We start from the raw sequence: 21,047 nt of genomic DNA on the forward strand, positions 1-21,047 counted from the left end.
TATTTATGCGATAGTACAACAACATGTATGTCAGCAAAGGTGGTAAGCCTGACATTGGATTTAAAAAAAAAAAAAAAAAAAAAAAAAAAAAAGCGGTAGCGGAAAAAAAAAAAGTTGGTAGAGCACTTGCCCGCGAAAGGCAAAATTAAAAAAAAAAAAAAAAAAAAAAAAAAGGGTTGGTAGAGTACTTACTCGCGAAAGGCAAAGGTCCCGAGTTCGAATCTCCGTCCGCCACACAGTTTTAATCTGCGAGAAAGTTTCACATCAGCGGACACTCCGCTGCAGAGTGAAAATCTCATTCAGGTGGTTACAATTAAACTTTCCCTATTTAACACGTTATAACACGGAAACTAGTTACCAAACGTGGTAGGGTTAATGTCAAGGACATGGCAAAGAGAAATAATGCAGAATCAGTTGAACTGAAACACTTTTAATGTGTTGCTACGGTACATACCATTACATACCGGTACCATTACTGCTGCAAAAGGGTCTGAATATGGCGCCCACCCGTGTCCAGAAGAGTCTGAAAGCGCATGATTCCATTCTGCACAGCAGAACGAAGAATATCCGTAGGTATGCTGGCTACCTCTCTTGATATGCTGCCCTTCAGATCAGCACATGTGTGAAGGTTCCCCTGGTGAACACTGTCCGTCAGGTAGCCCCACAACCAGATATCACAAGGAGTGAGATCAGGTGATTGTGCCGGCCAAGGATATCGAAACGATCGTTACCAAATGTGTTTCGGAGAATCAGGTGAACTTCACGAGTGATGTGCGGTGGGGCCCCATCCTGCATGAGAACTGTCGAGTTCAACGCGTCTCTCTCCTGTAGGTCGGGTATAACACGCTGGCGGAGCATGTCGCACTAACGCTGGCCAGTCACACTGCACGTTTTTGGGCCCAGAGCGCCAACCTGTTCAAAAAAGAATGGGGCAATGATGAACGTAGCCGTGAAGCCACACCACACGGTGGTACTTTCACCATACAGAGGAACTTCAGGCACAGCGACTGGAGGCGAGGATCCGCACACTCGGTAAATCTGTGAGTTCGTCCCACCCATCAGAGAATAATCAGCTTCGTCTGTTCATAGCATGGTCTAGGACCAGCCCTCTTCACCTTCAATCCTTGCGAGAAAGTGAAGAGCGAAGTCAACACGTCGTTGTGCGTCCTATGGTGCAAGCTGCTGTACGGTATGGACCTTATCCGGATATCATTTGAGAATGGTTCGAAGCACCTTCCGTGCAGTGGACCACGGGATGTTCAACTGTCGTGACACAGCACGCGCACTGCCTGACGATCGGAAATTGCGGGCAGCGTTGTCCGCCATAACAACAGCGATTTCATCGACCACCAGTGGTGCAACCGGTCGTCGGCCTCTTCCCGAACCGACGCCCAGTTCTCCAGTTGGTTCGAAATTCCTCATGCTCCGCACAGCAGTGGAGAAAGAGGCCCCTTCCGTAATACTTTCAGCCGGCGATATTCTCGAAGTGCAGCTGCAGCATTAATGTTGTTTTCATAATGGAGCATCACCTGCTCCTTTTCTTGCGTGCTCGTGTTGACGCGTCGACAAATGCGCTGCGACTGGTCAGGTGTGTGAGACTATGAATCACGATGACTGATCACGGCACCTGGTAGCAATAACTGGAACTGGTCGGTGGCGTTGTGACTCATGGAAATCATGCACCACATACTCTGGACATTAATGCTACCAAGTCTGGTACTCGTAAGGTAATTAGTTACTGCGTTATAACGTGTTAAATAGGGAAAATTTAATTATAACGCCCGGTATACCGTCATGCAGCAGGGTTGCTGCTTGAATACTCGCTATTCTGTGCGTTCTTCTGTCCCTGTTAACACATGTCGTTAGGAGGAGTACCGCAGTAGGCAACTAGACTAGTTTTAGGGCATACTATCGAATGGACAGATAAAATTTCAACTTTACAAAAACATTTAATTCGCAACAGAAAACAAAGCTTCGTTTCGCGCTGACCGGTGGCATCGCACGAAATATATGTTGAGTAGTATTTGTTTCAGTAGAGTCATTTTAAATATTCTAAAAACGAAGTAAACGTGATTTCCAACGTCGTCGGTGCAGCCTCAGGAACGAGTTGGCACATCACACCGAACATCCTCCTATACGTCGTTTGCGACAGCAGCGCTCCCCTGTGGTTGTGTGGGCCTTTTATGGCCTGAGAAACCATAAAGTTTCCTTACGCTCTCTCTGTTAGCTATCGTCGAAGGTGAGTGGACAAGACTGCGAACAAGATGGTGGAGACGCCTATGGGGTAGGCAGGGAATTGCTACTAGAGCAAATTATCGTTTGGCATTCTTGTGACCCACCAACTCCGTTCTGCCTACAATGTCTTCGGAACACGTATCACAGAAATGTAGTAGCAAGTACTCCCGGGCTCTTATTCATCATTTCCCAAGCAGCCTCCAAACGTTGTTAGCATTCATCTGTACAGCAACGTATATGCTATTGTATGAGTTAGCCAACAGTGCCAACATCAAGATGTAGCTTCCTGCACTGTTAATCTAATGGTCTTGGTACGTAGACTGCTAGGGGAAGACCAACAGCTCAATTAACTGACTATATCCCCACGTGTTACTCAACAGAATATGGAGCGCTGAACGTCTGAATGTATGTCACTATGTACCACATATATTTATGTGTCTGAATATTGGTGTTTTTATACATGTGGCAGCAGTAAACCAATCTGATTCCTCTAAACTATTCTCTTGTTCTGTCTAGGTGGTATGTATACACCTGCACAAATATTCAATTCTCCATCCGCAGCTTTTTAAACAATTCTTACAGAACACACTGACAATATTTTATTATTAATTTAGATTTATAGTAATTAATACAGGCTGAGTTGTGAGCATCCCAAATGTGTATCAACGGCGATTTATCATTTCTTATTGCGTTACTAGTACGATTTTTATAGCATTCTATCACTGCATATCCTGTGTCACATTTTCTTCTTTATTCCTTTCGGTATACTCGCATAGCAAAACTTGGTTTATGTCGAATCTGTCCCTTGTTAAGCCTACATGACTTTGTACCTGGGTACGACTTAAACTTATGTCCATCTAATATTTTCAGAACGAATTGTAATATAACATTGCCTGTGTTGAGATGGCTGTATGGGCACCAAATACGAGGGAATATCCGTCGGCCTGCAATATTTATTGTGCTAACTGTTACTGAAACGTCCCCTTAGAAAAATTATATATGACTGTGCTTAAACTGACACACAATATTACTAGCGCAATGCAATCTGACTTTTAATAATCCCTACAAAAGAATGGCCCTGACTAACATTAACCTATACCTTTCACAAATCACTTACCTCACAAAAATCTTCGTTACTCGAACTACTGCAATACGGCGAGCGCCACTACTGCCAGCTAAATAAACGATTCTAACTACTGAAGGCACTAACTACTGATAGGCATAGCTAGCAAATGAAAGATTTTAATAGAGAACAAACAATGTATTTACCTTAATAGTCATAATATACATAGCAGTTCATGACATCCATTCTTAGAAATGTACTGTTTCTGATGGACACACGTCCAGATCATCCGCTCTCAAAAATCGCCCCACATCCACCACTGCTAGCGGCTCACCTCCAACTGCGCAACGCTACGCGCTGTTAACTGCCAACAGCCCAACACTACAATAGCGAATATTACAACAATGCCAACCAGCCTCAGACTGCACACAGCACAGTCAGTGATTTTTGTTGTGGCGTAACAAGCTTGCTACGCCACACTGAGAAGGGAGCCGAAAGGCACGCGTACACACACGCCGACTGGCGTCAAGTCTGGAACAAGATACGTTATGACTGCTATCAAGAAAATACGTAGCTTTGGAATATACTTAACTTTATTCTTTGTTGGTTTACACGTTCTTCTTGAGACATTTATACGATAACTCTCAAACTAGGTAAGGCTAATGGCGCCTTGCTAGGTCGTAGCCATGGACTTAGCAGAAGGCTATTCTAACTGTCTCTCGGCAAATGAGAGGAAGGCTTCGTCCGTATTGTCGCTAGCAATGTCGTCCGTACAACTGGGGCGAGTGCTATATCGTATCTCGAGACCTGCCTTGTGGTGGCGCTAGGTCTGCGATCACACAGTGGCGACACGCGGGTCCGACATGTACTAAATGGACCGCGGCCGATTTAAGCTACCACCTAGCAAGTGTGGTGTCTGGCGGTGACACCACAATTTTCATATAGAGCGCTACGTGGCGTTACCAATAAAAAAAACCTAAACAGCCTACTTACATTACTATCAACATCATACATACACTTCTCTATGTTTCACAGCCTGTATTAAAACGCACTTTTGGTCCCTTTTCCGAATGCTACCCATGTTTATGTGCCTGTATCGTACACTGTACTGAATTACGACGGTATCAGCTACGGGCGTTGAAGCAATCTTGCAATTTATGCTCCATATTTACAAAATCAAACAACTCCTGAACGGGGAACCATCGTATTTATACACTGCATCGAATATTCCATATCATACTTACATTAAATTAATAAATAAGCTCAATAATCCTTTAGAAAACAAGAAGGCAAGTAAAAACAATATTTGTGGAAACAATGACACGAACTGGCAACCTTTCGGTTCATGATCCCTGTCTACCCACCATCATCAATAGGCAGATGTTATTTCAGTTTGTGTCTTTGATCTTTCGATGTCCTACACGTTTTAACCAACGATATATTGTTAACTAACATTTAATTCGGCTTTCTGGGCGGGTAGGAGCGCCTGGTCCCCGGTACGAATCCGCCCGGTGGATTTGTGTCGAGGTCCGGTGAACCGGCCAGTCTGTGGATGGTTTTTAGGCGGTTTTCCATCTGCCTCCGCGAATGGGGACTGGTTCCCCTTATTCCGCCTCAGCTACACTATGTCGGCGATTGCTGCGCAAACAAGTTCTCCACATACGCGTCCAACACCATTACTCTACCACGCAAACATAGGAGTTACACTGGTCTACTGGTCTGGTGTGAGACCTTCCCTGCGGGGTCCATTGGGGGTCGAACCGCACAGTAACCCTGGGTTCGGTGTGGGGTGGCGGGGGAGTGAAGTGGACTGCGGTAGTCGGCGTGGGGCTGTGGACCCCTGCGGCTGCGGCGGGGACCGAGCCTCTCCGTCGTTTCTAGGCCCCGGTTAACATACAATACAATACATGCAACATTTAGTTACGACAAACCGCACCAAAAAGATTCGTTTATGATCAGTCTTAAATGCGTTGGTGCCCTTAAACGGCACGTGTTAATAGTACGTACGTTATAACATTAAAAATTAAAAAAGAACGCCAAATACGGACTTCAGTTGAGGCATACGTCGTAATCCGCCATGGCGTCTACTAAGTTCTGCTTGTGATGCAGAGAGCGGTCTCGTGTCTCACTCTCCCGGCAGTGGAACTGTCGCGTTGTGATTTCACAAATCTCGCCCAGCGGCTCGCCCCCGCCTTCACGCCACAGCCCTGCCCGGTGTACACCCTCCCACCCTCCCACCCTCCCACCCTCCCCACCCCGGCCTCCACCGCCCACTCCTGCCGGACAGGCCGTCCGGTTCGATCGCGACGACATCAATTATTGTGGCGGCTGCTGCTGCTGCTGCTGCTGGCGTCCGCGTGCTCTGCAGAACCAAGCGGCATCAGCCCCCGACTGAGCAGGGTCAGCATCAGGCCACCAGCTACACAATGTGTCGTCCCATTAAGAGTGGTCAATATTCAAGGAATTGACAGGGGCCGTCATCCGAAGCAAAACAATGTAAACGTGGGTTCTCAAATGCATGCTAAGAGCAGTTCTTCATCTTTGATTCTGTAGAAAATATGTCTTTTACAGTAAGCTCTTCGCTTTCCATATTTTGGGAGGATGTACTATAGACCAAAACAAGAAAAATGTCCAGCAAACATGAGCTTCAAAGTGCATACCGTAAGACCTATGAATACTTGTTCGGCAGAAGAGATGTGTTTAGCAGTAGCGAAGATGAGCAAGTGCTCATTGCTCTCAAGGTACTCACTTTGGAGCCCATGTTTACTGGACAATTTTTTTCCTGCTTTGGTGGATACTACCTTATCCCAAAATGTGGAAAGCACACACCTTGCAGCAGAAGAGATTTGCTTCACAGTATCGAAGATGAAAAATTGCTCATAGCTCTTAAGGTATGCATTTTTAGGTCCGAAGTTTGCTGAAATTTTTTGCTTCGAGTGATCACGGCTGTCATATTGTTGATTATTGACCGTTCCTCCTCGGACGCCATAAACAGGGTGATTCAGTTGCCCCTACCACTGTCGTTTGATGCAACCTGCAATATCATAGCTGGCTCTCAAAAATCACGAGCGAGATTTTCATATTCTCTCGTCTCCTACGCGCTAACAATTAGTCCTACATAAAAAATGAAGAGGATCTTTTTGTAGGAAATTTAATGCAGTTAAATTGTGTACTGGGATACGTTTCGAGTTATTCAAGAGCGTACAAAAATGATCTTCGTACACCTGTACGCCCACACTCATCCCTCACCGGTCACGATTCCTGATACGTTCTTCGTGGCACTCCCTCCTATCACTGTGCAAAAATTTCCTACTACACGAACTGTTCCCGATATTTCACTCTTTTGGTCTCTATTGGTTGCTCTATCGCGACAGCACTATAGTCGGCTATTTCGGAAACGTGCCCGTGAAATTAATGAATAAAAAATAACTTTTGTAAACGTTACTCTAAAAGTAACTGTGTTGACCCATCCATGCACAGTAGTTTCGTAGCCATAAGGCATGACGAATACATCGATAAAATTGTTTATTTTATGCTGCTAAAATTCACAATTTTGTTTGATAAAATTTACAAGAACGTCAGTTTTGCAATTTGCATGCGATCGACTAAGCTGGTGGCGTGATTAAACCCAAACAACAAACCAGGTTAATGTGAGAAATAACTGTTGCAGTCGCAACTTTTTGAACAGTGGTCCAAATGGTTCAAATGGCTCTGAGCACTATGGGACTTAACATCTGAGGTTATCAGTCACCTAGAACTTAGAAATACTTAAACCTAACTACCCTAAGGACATTACACACGCCCATACCTGAGGTGGGATTCGAGGCTGCGACCGTAGCGGTCGCGCGGTTCCAGACTGAAACGCCTAGGACCGCTCGGCCACACCGGCCTGCTTGAACAATGGTAGTTGGATTGCCTGGAACAACATAAACTAGAAACCCTGACTGGATGGGGCTGAGTGTGGGAGTCGGAGTGCATTTGAAGATCACTTCGCACTTTTTCTTAAATAACTCGGAAACTACGGCCTCTAGCGAAAACGTATCCCGGTACAAAATTTATCTAAATGTAATTTACTACATAAAGGTCTTGTTCATTTTTTTCTGTAGGACTTACAGTTTGTGCGTAGCGAGCGAGGGGATATCAAAACCTCGCGCGTCGTTTTCCATGGCCAGATATAACATTGCGGGTTGCATGAAACGACAGCTGTAAAGCATCTTAATCGCTCTGTATACTCAGGAATGTATCGTAATTAGTCACGCAAACCGACACGGGGAAAATTACTTGATGCTAAGAGAAAGAAATATGCTACTAAACATTGGTCCCCAAAAAGTCTGTTTGCGACTTAACTGTGTAGCTAAGAGTAGCCCACTCATTTAATTATGAAATATTTGTCGTATTTATCACAAATGTGTTTGAATCTAGCGACTTGCCCTGGTTTCGATCGGGTGACATCAAGTATCTACAGTCGGACGCCTGTCCACTGTAGTGGTAATAAGTTCTGTACACAAGCCTTCCTCGTGAATCAGCCTGTCTATTGGTGAAAGCAAGCAAGCAAAGCTCTGCGTTCTGAGCTGCGCCTTGTCGTCCTCTACCAGTGACATCGATGAATGCGGTACGGAGGGTCGTGGGGTCAGCACACCGCCCTCATGGCCGTTGTCGGTTTTCTGGCTATGGAGCCGCTACTTCTCACTCAAGCAGCTCCTCAGTCGGCATCACGAGGCTGAGTGCACCCCATCTCAGCCCCCCCCCCCCCCCACCAAGGAAAAATACCTATCAGTAGGTGGAATCAAGTCCGCAGCTCGTGCCCTTGCGGTAGCGTTCTCGCTTCCCGCGCACGGTGTCCCGCGTTCGATTCCCGGCGGGGTCATGGATTTCTCCTGCCTCGAGATGACCGGGTTTTGTTGTGTCGTCTTCATCGTCATCATTCATCCCCATTACGGTCGGAGGAAGACGATGGCAAACCACGTCCACTAGGACCTTGCCTAGTGCAGTGGTGCGAGTCTCCCACATAGCCCCATACGCTCCTCGGAGTATGGGACCTCATCATCATCATCACCTGGAATCAAACCCGGGCCCCCAAATAACAACCATAGACGATGATCACTGAGCTACAGAGGCGAACCTTTGAGTCAAAACAGCATCAAAATCCCTGCGGGTTTCCTAAGATAAGCTTTCATACACAGACAAAGATACGCGCTAGGCAACTTAAACAATGCAACACAATTAAAGGATGACAAAGTGTTGACACGTGCAAATCAAGGCCAGAGGTCGTAAGTTCACGTGAGCTGCAAAGTGAGTTAGTGATGTCACATTGGCGCCAGATTTCACCATAATTCTTCCCAACGCCATCTCGGACGTGTCTCTCTATGGGAAAGTCGTCGCCTCCACTCTTGCCCGCCCTTCTTTTACCACCTCCGCGAAACCTGTCGTTGAAATCAAGCAGGTTTCTTATGGGTGGCCGAGGGAAATGTTTTGAAAACCCCGCCCCCGCCACTCAGTGTCGACATGAGGAATACTCAGTAGGTGGCATAAAGGGCGTCCATGAAACCCAAACCACCCTTTCCCTAGGGACGTTTATTTTCACACATTTTGCGCCCCAAAAAGACAATTTGAAGTGCGATGTACAGAAAGACGACGTTCTTGAGAAATTTTGCCACTGAAGACGCCCCCCACACCCCCGCCCCCCGACGATTCAACACTTTTCTACGGACATGGTGGGCCTGCAGCCCCCCTAAACGTTATGTAGCCGCAGTTGTTGCTTTGTTATTCAGGACGGAACCACTAGCGACTGTCTAAAAACATTCAAAGGAATTTCAACGTGGCCCGAAGCAGAAAATGGTGTTAACGATTTTTAATCCCTCCTTTTTCACGCTCTTCTGTGACCTCTGAATGAAATGGCTTACTGTCCCTTTCAGACTACCCGGTTTGTACATCTTTCTCGGCACTTTAAAAATGTCACTATTTAGAGACTCCATCTACCGATCTCTGTCCAACGGCAGATAGAAAACCCTTCTGATTTCGTATGTGCCCAGCAGGCGGTAGTGTGTAGTAGGTCGCTTGCCCGGCTGTGGGCAGGAATCAGTGAATGAGTATCCCTGTACGAGGACGTTTGTAAAGCTCTGGTCATCGGGGCTGAATCTGAAGCGAGACTCGTCACTGAAGGCAATTCTACTCCAGTCAACGAGATTTCAGGCCGAGACACCCCAGGCACTGACGAGATACCATCCTGTCGCATGGAATGATGGTTTGGCTTGCCATTTCTTCTCATATCTGGACCACTTTGGTTGTTATGTGCGGCATCCTTTCAGCACAGTAATACGTTGACGATTTTCTACGTTCTCCTCGGGCATGGATGTGTGTGATGTCCTTAGGTTAGTTAGGTTTAATTGGTTCTAAGTTCTAGGCGAGTGATGACCTCAGAAGTTAAGTCGCATAGTGCTCAGAGCCATTTGAACCATTCTACGTTCTGTTTTGTTGCCCTTCCTGGCAAGCCATCGTGGGCTTAAATTTCAGCAAGATAATGGGCACCCGCACATGGCCAGAGTTTCTGTTGCTTATATTCATGTTTGCAAAACTCTTCCTTTTCCATCGTGGTGGCCAGATCTCTTGCCAGTTGAGAACGTTTGGAGTGTTGTGGGCAGGGCCCTCTAATCATGTCGGGATTTTGGGGATGTGATCCGCCAGTTGGACATAATTTGACGCGATATCCCTCCGGAAGACATCCAACAACTCTATCAATCAATTGTAAGGCAAATAACTGCTAGCATGTGACTCTTGAAATTTTCCCGGCATATCGAATATTCCACAAGATTTCGGGATTGCAGCCGGATCTCATCGACTTCTTTCCACGATATTTCGGCTGACAACCTTACAGCCATCTTCAGGCGAGTGTTTGACACTGGAGATTGCTAGTGCAAGTCTTGCACTAGCAATCTCCAGCGTCAAACACTCGCCTGAAGATGGCTGTAAGGTTGTCAGCCGAAATATCGTGGAAAGAAGTCGATGAAATCCGGCTGCAATCCCGAAATCTTGTGGGACTGCTAGCATAATTGCCAGAGGGGGATCAACGCGTTATTGATTTGTTCAGTTTGTGAAGTTCTTTCTCTTGGATAAATCATCCATAGTTTGAAACTGTAATTGCTTATTTGTGTTTACATGTACATAACATCTACCCATATCCGACCGATTTTCGTAGCTCTTCCGCGTTGCGTCGGTTTTCCTTTCTGTTTAGAATGTATTAGTGTTAGTGAACTATATTTAATGTCAGAGAGTGATGTTTATTTAATTATCTTGAGCATGCATATTGCATGCTTGTGTAAAAGTGCAGGGCGAGTATATAAGTGCAGCTTTATTGATTTTGGGTTGGACAGTATTTTTTTCACACTTTTCATCTAAATTCGGAAGGTTGGATTTAACCATTCTTCACTTACGATCATTCAGTGCAACATAACGAGATCGGTCACCACTTGATTACACGGTCATTACACCAATTCAATTTAGTTCGACCATCTCGTCGTTTGATAATATAAGCGTGGTTCTCCATTTGCATCCACTCTAGAAGACTGCGGTTAAAGTAGAGAGACTATCGTAATTTATCAATCCATTTATCTTATCCTTTGTAGCTGTCCAATCAAAATGACTCGATATATCTTGCTCAAGTGTGCGTAAAATACTGTGCACAAGATACGAAACGAAAAAAATAATAAATGGAAGTTGTCTCATGTTCGAGCTGCCTACATAATTTTGAAATCATTATTAACTTCTTTGTATTGCAAAGAATAATGACAGCAGTCAACGCAGCAGATGCAGAACCGTGGAAGAAGATGTATTAGAAGCTTAGGCAGTAGACTACAGAGATTGTTTGCTTCTACCGTAACCAGATATACACCGAAACATAAAATTTTCCAGGCATTGACTGCTCAACTGAAACCAGTATCTTCAGATAATTTATTTACTAAGAGTACTCTTTAGCGTAAGAGATATTAGATGGGACAAGTTTAAATGCACACACTTCCCTACATTCGTTGAACTGGCTGTTATTTTGCTGACGAAGCTTCAGAATGGTATTTTCTGTTATATGTGAACTTTTGTTCGCTTCGATGACCCATACCCACTCCTTCCATATAATTGGGCTACAGCTTCCTGACAGATTAAAACTGCTTGACAGGCTGGGACGTGAACCTGGAACCTTTGTCTTTCGCGAGCAAATGCTCTACCAGTTGTGTTATCCCGGCGTGGGTCACGACACGCCCGCAGACCTTTACTTCCGCCACTGCGTCTCATTCTGGCAACAATACCCTAAGCTGTGGCTAAGCCATCTCTACAACATCCTTTCCTACGGCAATGTTATGTAGGAGTGCGCGTATGGAACGATGTGAAGTGGAACGACCCCATGAAACTAATTCCGGGGTAAGGCATACGTCAGAATGAACTTCGTTGGAAGAATCCTCGCGAAGTATTCTCCACCTACAAAGCAGGTAGCTTACAAAACGGTTATTCACGGCAATACTTGCACACTGCTCGTCAGTCTGGGATCCATACCAGATAGCACTGATAGAGGAAGTAGAGAAAATCCAAAGAAGAGTAGCGAGTTTCGTCAACAGAAGCGCGAAAGCTCACGGAGATGCTCAGCCAGGTCTAGAGGCAGACGCTGCAAGACAGGTGTTGTCATCGCGGGGTCGTCTGCAGTTTAAGTTCCGACAGCGTACATTCATACAAGAGTCCACCGACATGTTGCTTTCTCCTACGTACATCTCGCGAAAAGAAAAGGCCACGAACATAAAATTCGCGACTGAAACAGGAAAGGTGGGGGGGGGGAGGGGAGTGACTGCGGTATCCATATTCAAAGTATCCTACGCCACACACAAAAACGTGGGTCGCGGAGTATAATTGTGGATGCGTAAGACAGAAGAACGTGCAATTTGGAAGATAAGAGACGGTGTACGGCCGAAAGTAAAAGTAACTCAGAAATCAGAGTACTTTCGCATGAAAGGCAAAAGACTTAGCTTTGTGCCCGAGTCTACACATACTTTTAACCTGCCAGGAAGTTTCACATCAGCGCACTATCCGTCAGGGAGTGAAATTTCGTTCTGGTTATTATGAGATCGTTTTTACCCATTTTTCTATCTTGTACTGTAACACGAAGTACAGACGCACTGACACGCTGATTTTTGATTAAACCCTTCCCGCTCGCCCCACTTCGCTGGTACCGCCTCCCCCCCCCCCCCCACCCGCCCCCCTCCCACTCGCACTGGCTGAATTGGAATAAGCACGTAAGCGCGGTTGCCCGGCGTGATTACGGCGTGGAACACGTGTCGCCGTCGCGGGCCGCTAATGACGCAGGTTTAGACGGCGCCCGCACGCTGCAGGACCGCGGGCTGCCGGGGCCGTAGTTAAAATAAGCCGCGCCATTGAGCTCGATAATTACGGGGGGCAGTCGATACGGCGCTCTTCATTATTCACGGCTGTCACGTGTGGCCGTGTGTGTGCGATCGCGGTGGGAAGGGCACGCCCGCCTCCCCGGCAGACACCTCCGTCAGATCGAACGACAGCCGGCGACTGCTGACCTCCCCTCTGCTATGGAGGCTCCTCTCGAAAATCCGCAGCTCGCGGGCTAGTGGCTAGCGCTACCGCCTCTGGATCACGGGGTCCTGGGTTCGATTCCCGGCCGGCTCGGGGATTTTCTCTGCCCATGGACTGGGTGTTTGTGCTGTCCTCATCATTTCATCATCATTCGGGAAAGTGGCGAGACCGCAATGTGGAAAAATTGGAAATTTGTACAGAGGCTGATACGCACGCAGTTGAGCACCTCACAAACCAAATATTATCTTCTCCAAAGTTGTACCGGGTCTTACAATTAAAGTGCAGCGTGGGCTCTTGTTATCGTATGGCAGCCAAACCTGGCACAAATGCTGATGTGTTAACTCCGAACCGATTATTGGTGGAAAAGAATTAGTTCCAATTTTGGCCACCAGGAGCAAATCTGGCGCTGTGAATGCAAGAAATCCGTATAGAAACGTTTCCATATGTATGGATAAGGATGTGGGTAGAAAAGGTCAAAAAGGGGAGAAAGGCATAATGCTGATCTGTTTCATATGAGTACCAGAAGCGTCGACGCGCTGCTGCATCTGTAAAACGACGTGATAAACAGCTGCTCGTAGCAGTTTCAGTGCAATCTGAGCAACCTTTTTCTATATACTAACCTTCAGATCAGGTAGAGACTGAACGTGTCCCTGGTAAACGCGTTATTTTAGATATTCCCAGAACCGAAAGTCTATTGGATTCAGATCAGGCGATCTCGCAGGCCGTGTGTCCGGAAAACCTCTGGAGATAACATGTTCGTGGAAGGTTGCATTAAGCAAATCTTTCACTGCAAGAGCGACATGAGGTGTTGCCCCATTTTCCAATAAGATTTCTACATAGAGCTCTTCCATAGCATGAATCACATGTTGTACAAGGTCGTCTCTGTAATATGGAGACGTAGTGGTACAACTGACAGGGCCTCTGGATGCGTTCCTTTCAAAGAAGAACGGACCGAGAATAACGGTGTATGTAATTCCATAGCAGATAATCACATACGGCGACTGCAAGGCCTCTTGGTGCACAACACGCGCCGCGCAGGATTAGCCAAGCGGTCTAAGCCGCTGCAGTCATGGACTGTGCGGCTAGTCCCGGCGGAGGTTCGAGTCCTCCCTCGGCCATGGGTGTGTGTGTTTGTCCTTAGTATAATTTAGGTTAAGTAGTGTGTAAGCTTAGGGACTGATGACCATAAGATTTCACACACATTTGAACATTTTCGCAAAACACACGCTTTAACAGTACCCCAAATTCGGCAGTTGTGTGTATTCACTGCATCCTATAACGTAAAATGTGCTTCGTCCCTCCATAGAATACTGACCGGCCACATGTCATCACCTTCGATCTATGCCGCAAACCGGAGAGCAAATTCAGAACGTTTCTGCGGATCATGAGGTTTCAGTTGCTGCACCGTCTACATCTTGTACAGGTACCAGCGTAACAAAGACTGCAAAGCTTTCCGCATTGTTGACAATAGGATGGACAATAATGTGGTGAAACTGCACGAGGAGTAGCACTGCACGGAACACGACCTGCATGGTCAGTCACAGCAGCAGCAGCCTCGCCAATGACTTCCACCAGTACAGCACGCCTTCTGTAGGATTGCGGCGGGGCGGTTCTGAATCTTGATCGCTAGCACTGTGTGGAGGAAGTTGCAAAATTAATGTTCACGTACCTCAGTATAGCGTTCGTTCACCGTCCGTTGCTCTGCATTCGTAGGTACTGTGCAGGCGATGTTAAAAGCAGCGTTGTAGAAAACCATCGTTCATACTTACGATAGCCATCGTAACTCAGGTAACAAAATAAACCCGCAACTCTCTAGTAATAACAGGCACAAGGTGATGCTTCCTTCCTTCATTGAAAATGTCCGCATATCGATACTAATGTTTTTATTGTCTTTTAGCTATTGTGTCAACAAGCCCACCTTTACGTCGATAGCACATCCACTACTAGTTCATGCAGCTTATGTGACACGAAAGACAACCAGAAATGTGCCAAGCCCAACCCGAAATATCACGAGATTAATACAGTCAATACTCTGCTACGAAATGAGTTTCACACTCGGTCCTTTTCAGTGGATTCTTCAAATGAAGATGTTCACCAAAAAATGTTCTGTAAATGCATACTGAACATACCACGCAGAATTCTTCACAAAGGCCGATAGTTTCACACGCGGTTTTCTCTACAACAAACACTCCAAAATCTCCCAAACTTCACACTGCCCGTATCTGCATCTGCTTGCACGTCGATACAAACCAACTTGATATAACAGTCTTTTCTTCATTTTACAAATATTTTTTTCGGACATGTCTAACATGACCTTCTCGTCCAGCAGCTAGTCCTCAACTGACTGAATGCCGTTGCTTTCAGGGCATATAACTCATTCCAATGCGCGGGAAAGACTTTACTCTCATTGGTTGATCAAAACGAACAGCCAATTAGATTAATCTTTCATGATCATATTCGCGATCAAGCTGCTTTACTCCAATCAACATTCGCAGATGCATCTACGTCATTTCATGCTGCAAGTATTAACAAAATGTTCCACCGAACCAAACCAAACGGAAACCAAGAGAAAACTATGCTTGAAATATACTTTAGAACTGATTATCCTCTTTCTACCTTTCTGGCTGCCTTATTACAAAAGCAAAAGCTCATAGACACACATCATCCGCCAGTTAGACATCCTGGTAGCGTAATACTTGCTAGTTACGTAAGGTGTAATAAATATAGAATTGAAATTTGACGTATGTCCCACATACACACTCACATTCACTCCCATTTACTCTCACCCTAACAGAAAATATAAACATTAACTTTTAAACTATTATTTCCATTATGAATGAAAAATTACCGACAGTTTAGAATTGAAAAGCTTTATAAAATAAATCAGCACGCTAAGGGTGCTACTACTGTTTTCAAATATCAAAAGAAATATGAATTGTTATTATTACTGTCTGAATTTATTTTCTTAAGTGTCGGATAAGAACTATTTTAATAGGTTTTTTTATATCTCTGAAACTATTATAGATAGCGGTATCAAATTTCGACAGAAAGCTCGTCTGAATAACAAAAGCTCATGTACCAAATTTGGAATAAAACAGCTAATATTTAACGTAGTTATTTAGTTTCTTAGATCTTAGTACGCGCCACAGTGAGCATTCTCACTGTCCGCTTTAGCGACAGGTGTGGCTATGACGCATACGGCAGGCCACGTGCCGGCCGTCAAGAACGCTACCATACTGCAGGCTTCCAAAACAGCTTGCCATAACGTAACACACTTACTGCAAAACTCTGCAGTCGCGTAATAGCTGTGAAGCTACAGGATCCTGCCCATTTGTCTCGTATAGGGAGCCTAAGGGATGCCGCATCTTCGGAATGCTATACAACAATTCAAGCAAACAACATTCTTTCTTTCATTATTTCTTTGGCTGGTGCTTTGTCCTGCGGTTGCGCAGGGTCGGCCCGGTTAGGAACGGATTTGGCAAGGTTAGTGTTTAAGGGGTGGCCGGATGCCCTTCCTGCCGCCACCCCGTACCCCCCAGGACGGAATTAGTTTACCCCAGCTGTCAGCGTCTAGTGTAAATCGCGAAGTAGTGCGAACGTGTTCAGAACTGAGGCGGAACGTGGGGACCAGCCCGGTATTCACCTAGCGGGATGTGGAAAACCGCCTAAAAACCAAATCCAGGCTGGCCGACACACCGGCCGCCGTCGGTAATCCGCCGGGCGGAGTCGATCCGGGGCCGGCGCGACTACCCGAGTCCAGGAAGCAGCGCATTAGCGCTCTCGGCTACCCTGGCGGGTTTCAAGCAAACAACGTTAGTAGTTTTATTTCAATAAAGCAGATTGACAATACTTAACTCTGACATGCAAACAAGTAATGTTCTTCGCAATAGACAGTAAGCAGCTGATATGGATCACTACTAAGTGCTATCGTTGCACTCTCTGCTAGGCCGCGTACAGTACTGTCCTAATACAGTCCCAGTACTGAGCAACTGGGGCTGGCAGGAGCGGCGCTAATATTCTCCTCTGGTAGAGGCTACTCCTGTCGTGGTGCGGCCCTAATCAGCGCACCACTGGCCGACGTCATTTCACTGCCTTCTCTTGCGTTCTTCATTTTCGTTACGACGTTTCTGGTTACGCCAGAACACCTTCCTCTTCCAAAAGCGACACCAAGCTCATCCATGTCGTCGAATTTCATCATAATCTTATTTAAACAATTTAATGTTATCGGGTTTCTCCTTAGACCTTTCAGTCGCCAATGGTCTCTCAATGCAGCAATGCAAGTACTGCCATTCGCATAAGACTGTTTTACTAACAGTGGATAGTGTCTGTTCACTCTCGTTGTGACTTGCCAAAGGACAGGACTAATGTCATACCGTCATACAAACAATGTGCAGCGCCGGATCTGAATCTGGCGGCCAGATTTGGAACTAACTTTTTCCAGGGCAAATCAAGCCTCATTAATGCATTAGGAAATCTACCAACTTTCGCTGCCATACGATGACTACAGCTCGCACTGGGCCTCCGTGAATAGCTGCACTTTAATTATAACAAAGAATGTAGTAAGCATGTGGAATTATAGGAGGACAGTTCAAATGAAAAGCGTAAACGCGCCAGAAAATAGCGATGTATGCTGCCATTAGCCTGTAACATGGAAAACTAACGGCCACTGGGTTCCGTGTGTCGCAAGTCATTACCAGCAGTCAGCTCTCGTGCTAAACAATGTAATTGCGTGTGGTTTCATTCTGACAGCTGGCAAGTAAGCCTCGAGCTGTCTATTCTTTTCGGAAATGGAATCATATCGACGGTGCTGATTTCACTAGTGACGTGCTACATCAGCCATTCGATGAATTATCGAAAGTCAGTAACCTACGACAGTAACAATGAAAGTGTGGCACCGTATTGTGGCATTTGCTGGAGTCAATGTCAGCAGGGTTAATGCAGAAGACAGAATGAGTTTTAGCATTGCTGTCATTGGAACGCTGGCGGCGGCACAAATGTTCTCTCCAGTAACAAGAGCATATAAATCACTATGTATTGATTGTTAGAAATCAGACTCTCGAGAAACGGATAAATGAAGAATCACATATATCGGCAAAGGGAACATCTGCAAGGTGCGCATTGTGTGGTAGTGTGAGGCAGCCCTGCCATACCAAGCGGAGATGCCACATATATGGTGTTGGATTCCACACTGAAGAAACTCTGGTTTATGTAAACTGAAGGTCAAGGAGCGAGGAAAGAGAGGAGAGGGAAGGAAGTCATGATACGAGCTGCATCGGGCTTTATGCGGAATCAGCGACGACTGGAAATGTGGACCAGACTAGGACTCGAATCCGCGATCTCTTGTTTACTCGGCAGTTGCGTTACCACTACCACTTGTCCGCAGCTCGTGGTCTAGTGGCTAACGTTGCTGCCTCTGGATCACGGGGTCCCGGGTTCAATTCCTGGCCGGGTTGGGGATTTTGTCTGCCCGGGGACTGGATGTTTGTGTTGTCCTCATCATTTCATCATCATCATTCGTGATAGTAGCTCGATGGGACTGCGTAAAAAATTAGAGTGTGAATAAATTGGGGATTTGTACGAGCGCTGAAGACAGCGCAGTTCAGCGCCCCACAACCCAAACATCATCAACCACTGCGACACTCAGACACAGTGTTCATCGCAAATGCATCGACTATGTCGGGACGCTCCCCAGCCAACTCACATTCCCGTCCGGCGCCACCTGTTCGCAGTCCCCGTTCATGCCCACCATGCTCGCTGATGTACACTGAAGAGCCAGAGAAACTGGTACACCTGCCTAATATCGTGTAGAGCTCCCGCGAGCACGCGCATGTGCCGCAACACGACGTGGCATGGACTCGACTAATGTCTGAGGTAGTGCTGGAGGGAACTGACACCATGAATCCTGCAGAGCTGTCCATAAATAAGAGGAGGTGGAGCTCTCTTTTGAACAGCACGTTGCAAGGCATCCCAAATATGCTCAATAATGTTTATGTATTGAGAGTTTGGTGGCCAGCGGAAGTATGTAAACTCAGAAGACTGTTCCCAGAGTCACTCTGTAGCAATTCTGGACATGTGGGGCGCCACATTGTCCTACTGGAATTGCCCAAGTCCATCGGAGCGCACAGTGGATATGAATGGATGCGGGTGGCCTGACAGGATGCTTATGTACGTTTCACCTGTCCGAGACGTGTCTAAACGTATCAGGGGTCCCATACCACTCCAACTGCATACGCCCCACACCATTACAGAGCCTCCACCAGCTTGAACAGTCCCCTCTTGACATGCAGGGTCAATGGATTCATGAGGTTGTCTCCATACCCGTACACGTCGATCCGCCCATTACAATTTGAAACGAGACTCGTCCGGCCAGGCAACGTGTTTCCAGTCATCAACTATGTCGATGTTGACGAGCCCAGGCGAGGCGTAAAGCTTTGTGTCATGCAGTCATCAAGGATACATGAATGGGTATTCGGCTTCGCTGTAAAATCACATAGAACAAAAATTCTGTGGAACACTTATCTTCTGTAAACGTTGCACGTATTTCATCATTGCTGGTTCTTGTTGAACTCCGCGACCGTCGGGATTTGTTGGTGAAGAAGGTTACCAGCCACTAATACCGTAGACATGTTTTTTTCTAATTGAATTATCTGTTTACGTCTGTCATGCCCATGTACGGGCGGTCTGAAAAGCTTGTAAGTATATTGCAGTGTAGGCTATGCTGGCAAGGAATTGTTAAGAAAAAAATTCGTAGCGTTACGTCGTTTTCGAGCTAATTAGCGTTGAACTTAGCCAATCAGACCGTTGCACCCGCAAATTCAAGCAACCCGCCAGAGACGGTGTCGACAAGCCTGCTCCTCGTTTCGTTTCCTAAAACAAAATAAGAGAGTGATGCAAAAATTAGACATGCGACGGTAGCAAGGGTCGAATCCGAGCCAACGGCTGAGCAGTCACGTGCGTCATCATCTATTCTATGAGAACAACTGACACTGATTGCCGGTCGCGGTGGCCGAGCGGTTCTAGGCGCTCAGTCCGGAGCCGCGCGACTGCTACGGTCGCAGGTTCGAATCCTGCCTCGGGCATGGATGTGTGTGATGTCCTTAGGTTAGTTAGGTTTAAGTAGTTCTAAGTTCTAGGGGACTGATGACCATAGATGTTAAGTCCCATAGTGCTCAGAGCCATTTGAACCATTTTGACACTGATTGTATCTGGGGGGCCTCTTGAATTAGCGCGCACAACTGCGTGATTCCCTAACTCGAATGCTGGAGCGCCTAGAACCGCTCGGCCACAACGGCAGGCCGACGCTACCGCCATCTGCATATGTGTATATTTTTATCCGTTCACTTTAAGTCACTGCAGTGTGAAACTTATTAAAACTATTTATAGCTGGTTGAGATCTTCAACAACAGCTTACGAATATAGTAATTTTGAATGTACTTGATTGAACCCTTGTCAAGAAAACAGTAACTCTTAGAGAAAGTTTATTGCTGCTACTGAAGCAATGTTAGCTGGTGGCAGAGCGGGTGACATCGCCGGCACACAGCGCACGCAGCACACACGGCGCGCGGCTATCCATCTCGCAGCCCTCTGGTCTGTTTGGCCAGTGACACTCGGCAACCACCCTCCCCCCTCTGCCCAGCGGGCCCACAGAGTCCGACGCTGCGGAATTGCGTTTTAATTGCCGGCCGCAGCTGGGGAGGCGCACCGCCTCGCTGGACGCGCCAGCGCACACACACACACACACACACACACACACATACACACCGCTACATGGCAAGCCAGCGCCACGCGCGAGGTAAACGCGGCATTATAACTACTCCGGAGGCTGCTTTGAAGGTCGCGGACGATGAACCGCGTTCCCCCCACGTGGCGATGTCAAACCGACAGTAATCTTAAACGACACCGCAGGAGTTGCAGGAGCTCAAACCTCGAATGTAGCACGTCACCACTGGAAGGCAACATCTAGCAGTGATTTCTGCTAGAGGCACCACATACGAGGAGTGTTCAGAAAGGACTGGCGCCACAGTCCGGTTTAAACTACAAAACAATCCAGACTACACGAGGCGGTGAGGACACGAGAGTGTGAGAGGTTCCATGCCCTCTTTTGCATGTCTCCTCTCATTTTTATCAATTTTATTAATGTTCTATGTCACTGCACTGTAGTAACAGA

Source organism: Schistocerca serialis, chromosome 9, assembly GCF_023864345.2.
Source record: "Schistocerca serialis cubense isolate TAMUIC-IGC-003099 chromosome 9, iqSchSeri2.2, whole genome shotgun sequence".
NCBI classification, from domain to species: Eukaryota; Metazoa; Arthropoda; class Insecta; order Orthoptera; family Acrididae; genus Schistocerca; species Schistocerca serialis.